The sequence below is a fragment of the Phalacrocorax aristotelis genome, chromosome 3 (genome assembly GCF_949628215.1).
Source record: "Phalacrocorax aristotelis chromosome 3, bGulAri2.1, whole genome shotgun sequence".
NCBI lineage: Eukaryota > Metazoa > Chordata > Aves > Suliformes > Phalacrocoracidae > Phalacrocorax > Phalacrocorax aristotelis.
Genome location: NC_134278.1, coordinates 107,902,493 through 107,909,706, shown reverse-complemented (window position 1 = coordinate 107,909,706; position 7,214 = coordinate 107,902,493). Strand labels below are relative to the sequence as shown.

The 7,214-nt window shown below is 38.5% G+C and overlaps 1 long non-coding RNA gene across 1 annotated transcript in view; it reads left to right on the top strand.

Annotated features, from left to right (window-relative positions):
* Window positions 1-315: 315 nt before the first annotated feature.
* Window positions 316-7,214, top strand: part of LOC142055270 (uncharacterized) — a 49,642-nt gene continuing 42,743 nt past the window's right edge. Inside the window, exon 1 of the long non-coding RNA XR_012659863.1 lies at window positions 316-509. This is a non-coding gene — a long non-coding RNA (uncharacterized LOC142055270). The remainder of the gene's footprint in view (window positions 510-7,214) is intronic.

Below are 7,214 nucleotides of genomic sequence, written 5' to 3'. Positions count from 1 at the left end.
AAGGCTAGAATTTCTCTCTCCTTAGACTTTCTCCCCTGCATCTTTTCATTTTATTAGCCATTCTGCTTGCTGTTTGCATGCATTTTTATTTTACATGGAGAGATTATATTATGTCAGAATATAATATTTCACAATTGGCAAGACACCCCGCATCCTGCAACTGCAGTTGTAGTTGCCCGTAGGGAAGCAGCGAGTGGCTAATAGCCAGCAAACTGCAGTATTGAGGAGGGGTTACAAGGGAAACAGAGTAGCGATGGAGCAGAGGAGGAAAGGGGCCCCTGCCTTGCATTCTTCTTGTGAGAGTCAGGGAGAAGCTGCAGCCATCTGTGCTCTTAGACGCTTCCTTTATGTACTTTGCAATGGTAAAACTGGCTGCTGCAGTGGTCATTCAGGCTCCTTTTTTCCCCAGTCATTATCCAGTGTGAGCTGCAGCAGTTTGAATCTTCCTCCAACCCACTCATTTCATGTGTTAACGGTGGAGCTAGAGAGCCTGCTCCTAAAGCTGAGAGGTAGGTGATCTGTGCTCCTTCTGCTGACATCTTTTACAAGGGATGTTTCACACATGGTGTCTGATACTTCACTGGTGACTGGGGAAACACAGGTAGTAGCTGCATGCAAAAACTACTTCTCTGGATCAAGTCCAGCTTTCTGACTTGGTGGAGAAAGATCCCATCTCTCCTTCTGTCAAATCTTCCAACCCATCCACCCCTATTCTTATTTCTTTACAAGGGAAATGTTGCCTTTAGTAAAAGAAGAAATTCTGTGAAAAATGCGCTTGGTATGTTTACTACTGATGTTTCTTTGCTAGCTTTTGTTAACAGTTTCAGGAAAGATTTCTCTGAGTACAGAAGGCTTTCAGGAGGCAGGCCAGCCCTCCAAAGGCACGGGCTAGAATGCTTTGTGCACCCCTTCGCTCACAGCTGTGGTCCCAACAAAGCTGCAGTCCTCTGTGGCATTGCACTGTATCGTGTTATATTTCCAGTCCTTCTGGAATGCTTTTTTTCCATATACTTTATCCAGAGTTTGGTCATATATTATCTGCCTGACAACTCGACACCTATAAAAATTTATGAATTTGTATTAAAACCAATACTTGATTATGTCAGTGTTTATGAGGCTTCCCATGAGCCCTATATTCTTCAGTTGAATCTAGCTATAGCCCCTCATAATAATAATAAAACAGGCCATATTTCACCATTTCTCTGTTAACATGACTCACTGCTAGCAATTACAGTAGCTACCAGCTCACACTTTCGTTGATTTTAAGGATTTGCTGCCTTGTAAGGGTCTTTGCTGATCTAAACACACATAGACATATATTCAGTGGGCCTCCTTAACTGGGCTAGAAATAGCTGTGGGTGCATTTTTCAGCTTTCAGAGAACCATGTCTATCTACAATTATTCATGCAGAAGTGTGTAGTGACTCATAATGAATGCGTAATTGTGGGTTTATGTACTGATAATAAGAAAAAATTGACATTACTAGGTCCAATGTGTTTGCAAATGCTCTGGATATGGAGACCGACAGAAAAATACAGAAGAAAAAGCAAATATGCTTCTTCCTCCCGTGGTAACCCTCTTATTTCCATCCCTTACTTGTCTGGATCAGCCTTAAGTACTTCATTCTGGGGCTTGATAGAGAACGTGTGTGGAGTGCCAGCTGCAGCCCATACACTTAAGCAATATATGAGTCGTCTTCTGGCGTCTGCAAAGGAGGGTGTTTCACCTAAAGTTAATATTTTACAGTCTGGTTTTGGTATTGTGCAATTCTCCTATCTTCATTATCCTGTTTGTAAAGTCAAGGCAATGCATACAGTGAGACCATAAAGGAGAAGTAAGAATCTGGCATTTTAAATTAGAAGTCAGTGAGTCTGGGGGATTTCTAAGCTTTAATGCTATCAATGGTAACATACTGCTGCTTTTAGGCTAACCATAGGCTGTACAACATGCTTGCAATATAAAGATTCTTGCATCCTAGGAATGATAAAGTTCTTTTGAAAAATGAATCAGGGAAATAACTTTTTATATAGATAAATACATACATATAATATAAAATACACATCTATAGTATCTTAATTCAGGGCAACCTAATTACTAGAGAGGAAGAACATGGAGGGGCACAAACAGTATATGTGAAACACAGGAGCAAATATCTTTTAATTTCCATTTCTTTACTTCCTGTAACACATAACTATAGTATTTCTGTAATATGAGAACTCCACAGGGATAATTTTTGCTGGTTTGAAGGACGAACTTGATAGAAGTTGGCTCCAGAATTTATAGCTGTACATAAATTTAAAGCTCTTAGCAATGAATATGTAACATGCACACAACTTTTAGCCACAGTTATATAGCATTGTAACATATTTTATGGAGATGTAGAACTATGATGATTCTTGAACTTTTTAGTTCCTTCTGTATCAGATTGTATCTCCAGAAAAAGAGCAGATGATTTATGCCCAAGTTTAAATGATTTTGAATTTTTAAATTTAACAGATATAGGTAACACCAGTACTACTCCCCAGAGATTTTTTCATGTCTCAAAAGACCTCGTATGACATAATTGTCTCAAGATAGTGGTGTAAAAACCCATCAGGATGATAGGTCATACTTTTCCAAGTCAGATTAAATTCCACTCTTATAGAAAGCATTTATTGAATTTGAAAACCTTGAGATTGCTGGCAACAGAAGTATGATGCATTTTGGAAAGTCCTGCAGGACGTATCTCCGTAGCCTATACAAAAAGCAGGATTTAGAAAATGGAGCAGACCATAGAAACTGGGAGACCATTCTATGGGTATAGAAAACCCTATCATTCATAGAAGCTCCAGTGTTCTAGAGCAATTCTATAAACCTCTTCTGATACTTGTGCCAAAAATGTGGGCAATGAAAGATCAATGTTTTTGAAAATGATAAAGATAAGTAATTCAAAAGTTTGGTTCTAGATTCACAAAAGCAGTTAAAAATCACATAGGTCAGGAGAAGGTGGTGGTTGCTTCTTTACGTCTATTGCAGTAGAATAATTAGACAACCTTCTTCTTTTATTCAAAGCAGAGTTTGGAATCTGTATCGTCCATTTTGAAATAGTATTTCCTAACTGGTCTCGTGGTCAGGATGTTGTAGTCAAATTTCTACTTTAAAGATTTAAAGAAACTGTATGCACATTTTCCTCACCTACATAGTACTCTGACTACTGAGTAGAGAATATTAAAATGCCAGGGTTATTTATTTCTCTTCCTTATCCTTGTGAATGTGATTGATCAATTGTGAGTCTTGCCTTTTAATTCTTTTGAAAGTTTTCTCAGCTTGATGAAATTCTTACCCACAGTTCCTATGGTGTGGATATGGGAAGAGGTGGTGGCATTCACTCATACAGATGTATACATCAGAGGTGAAATATAGCACACTCCAGCTTGTGCCCTCACTCTCTTTCTGCTTCTCTCCCTCCTGCAGTTAAAGTCAAGATAGTTTCTGCATGGCTGTGTGAAGGTCTTAAGGGATGTTTGGATGACTGTGCAAAGCTGACTTGTAGTCTAGCTATATAATTAGCAAATACACAATTTACTTCACTAACATAAATCATGTTCCTTCATAGAAAGAAATAATCAAGTTCGTAATCATTAAATTTTATAAAATATAAGGAACTAATTTCAAGGTCAAGCTAGAAATGGCCTTCCTTATAATGATTTTGCTATTACAGACTTACTTTACTTTATTGCACTATAACGGTTAACTAGAGACAATGGCAATTTACAATGTGATCCTATTTCCTTATTTAAAAACTAGAAAAATCAGTATTAGGCGCTATGCTTTCTATTTGCTAGTAAGAGCTTGTAACATCTCCACCTTGTGGTTGTTTCTCTGAGTAACGAGCCTAGAGTGCTGCATCTCAAATGGTAGGTTATTTTGGCTCTGGGACTCCGGGTTATCTGAACACAAATATCACACATGAAGGAATTTTAGCTAAGAGATTCATGTATTAAAAATGCCTGTTGTACTGACTTTAGATTACAATCGGTTCCTTTTTCATGCTTTTATCAGACATTCTTAAAATTTTATATTTTAGACAACATCAATACTTAAAGTCTTAAAGTCAGGGGTAAGTGGCTAAAGAACACTAAACATATGGAATGACTGAAACTGTCCAATTTGAAAAGAAGTGTTTTTTACGTAAAAAATGCCATCAAATCAAATAATAAGGTGACCCAAGAGTTGGGTCAAGAAGATGAATTCTGTTTTACATATCAAAATATTTACAGGTATCCTCATATTTGATGAAAAGAATGCACATTACACACAATAATATTCTGTATCTCGAGTGGGAAAGTTGTTATTGTCTCTGTCTCACAAGGGGAAAGCTAAATGAAGAGAGAAAGTGCCATTTCACAAGGCCACGGAGAGAGACAATGATGGAAAACAAGAGTAACCCAGACTTTCTGTTTTACAGTCCCTGGTTTTACTGTTAGATCTGCCATCTATCATCTTGATTTGCTATAGTAATAACATCAGAAAATTGTCTCCTTAGCTCTAAGAAACCTCAGATCACAGGTATTAACTCAGCACTAGTTGCAGAAGTTGAGCTGCTTTCTTTTTTTACTTTTTCAATTTACAAATATAAGAAAAATGTTCCATGATATTTCTGGTAATTCCCTCATCACAATCAGCCAGAAAAATTACAACATAAGCTCTTTTGTGGTATTTTGTCATTTTCTGCACACACCAGAATTTTAAACTGCCAGGATAGGCAAATAAATAAGTGTAATTATGTTATCTAGGCTTTCTAAAATGTCAGAAATACTTCAGCTTGATATTTTAGATGAAGGTGTCCCCACCTCGTTTCCAAGTTCCAGTTCTCATTGTAAGCATGATTTTATTTTCTCTTTATTTATTATTTACAGCTACTTCACCTTTCTCCGTAGAAATCTTTCCTGGTTTTATTGTAGTCATTGTAACTTCCTCTATACCTTATCATTTGAGAAAAGCTATTCAGGAGCCTTTTGTAATGCATCATATAAAGGGAATATGAGAAAGTAATCTGACACATTATCATGACTATAAGCAGCATCATTCTTTTTCCATTTGTAGAGATACTTTACATCCAGAAAAGCTGCATCAGCTCTGGTCATTGACCTTCTATCTTTTGGAAGGGTTGGGGGGTTGTCCTTCTCACCGCACTAAAAGTTACTGCTTTTAGTGAGCTAGTGATTTTAGTGAACTAGTGATTTTAGTGAACATACTGAACATTTCTTTAAAGAAAAAGTGCAGGTCCTGTAATTGCTGTGGTAGGATCTGAGGCCCAGGATGCCCCTTCACCCTCTGCTGATGTTTCTTTCTGTCTCTGTGACTCATCCTGAGACAGACAGTGGTACCCAAAGTGCCCTTTCTGTTCCCCATTCCTACTGGGCTCTGTCCAGTCCCTGAACTGAGAGGAACCATGAGCAAAACCATGAGTGAGAATGAGTACTTGCCTATTAGTAGAAAGAATTAGACTTTTTTTTTTTTCTATCAGAGCTGTTTTCTGTCCTCAGTGTCCCATTGAATATTTACCCAAAGAAGGTCTAAACTAGGAGAGCTCAAAGGCTCAGATACATCTCTTCTAGCTCCAGACACCACAGGTAGCAACAAAACTACCTCTAGTCAAAAGACTAGAAATTGAGTTTTTTATTTTTTTCCCTATCTGAATAGCCTTCTGTAGGCACAAAAGCTTACATGGTATGATTCTTCGTGGCAGCCTTGCGAAAGCATCAGTTTGGGTACAACTGTGGTTGTATACTCGGAGAGCTGATAACAAAAAAAGATATTTTATTCTCCTGTCAGAAGTGACTTGTCCCAGTGAGTGTGAATAAGATTTTGAATAGCTAAAAAATGCTCAATAATGACAGTCCAAAGTAGTCCAAAGTGTTAGAAGAAATGGTACTCCATAGGGAATGAGACTGCAAAAGATGAAGTCTTCGAGAGCTTTTGTAAGATTCAGAGATCAGCTGAGATAAATCTCACAGAGGAGGAAAGGAAGAGGTTTTGACAACAATAGCAAGGGGTATATCATGTGCATATGTAGTCTGAGCAGGAGGTAGAGTTTTGAGGTGGGGAAGAAAGCTGGAATGAGAAGTTGCAGAGGTGGTGGATGATGAGAAAAGTGGTGAATGTGGCCAAACATGGAACAGATTAATCTAGCTAAATATAGATGTCTTCACTGTAGGTGTCGATATCTGAGCTAGTCATCCCAACCTCGTTCATGGGGCATTCTAAAGAGATTACTCAGAGAGGATGTATTCTTCGCTCATAACTTCACACAATTGCTTTCTAGTTGTCAGCATGTGAACTGGTCGTTGACTTTACAGTCAGTACAGAAGAGGAAGCATTCTGAGGGCATGTTTAGTGCTCCCATGAAGTAGCCATGTAAAATAAATCATAGGCAAATTATTCTAAAGTTTCTCTTTTCTTTATTGACTACAAAGAGAATGCAGATTGATAGCTCAGATGCAACATCTGAAGAGTGGTCTGTGATTTAGGCTAGAGAAACAATGTTCTGCACAACTAATCTCTGGAGGATCCAAATTATGCTCTCTTCTCACCAGTGAAAAAGACCTAGAACTTGCTGAAGGACTTCAACTCCAGAGCTGCAGTGCCACCTGCCCTGGCTGCCCTTCTCCCCTGGTGCTGGCTGCGTAGCATGGTGTAACCCCAACTCTGGTGTTCAGAGCTGTCCAGACCATTCAATAGTCTTAAGGTTCGGTACTGATGATAGGAGACTGAGCTCAGTGACACAGTCTGATTTCTGAAACAGAATACCCCGAATAGAAAATGTGATTCTGGTGTGTGTTCCTTCATGTGCAGTACAGTTTTCATCACCATGTGGTGACTAAGCCATACTGCCCTGTTTCGCTGGTATGATTTCAGAATGCTACTGTATTAAATAACCATGGAGCTTTGAAGAGCAGATCATTTGAGGGATGGGTGGGCAAACTTTAAAAGGCTTAAAAAGTGCGCTCAAATAACACATTCAGATGCTTATTGGGAAATAATTGGTTGGGAAATCAAGCTTCAGTGCCTCCTTGTCTCAGACATTTGCAATGCTGAAGGAAAACCACACCTTTCAGACTTGTGCTCTGCCGAAGTTCAGTGAGGCTCCAAAGAGTTTTTGAAATGTTAAACTTTTCAGCATTTTTTCTGAGAGAGAAAGTTTTGCCCTGTTCTGTTTGAAGAAGTCTGCC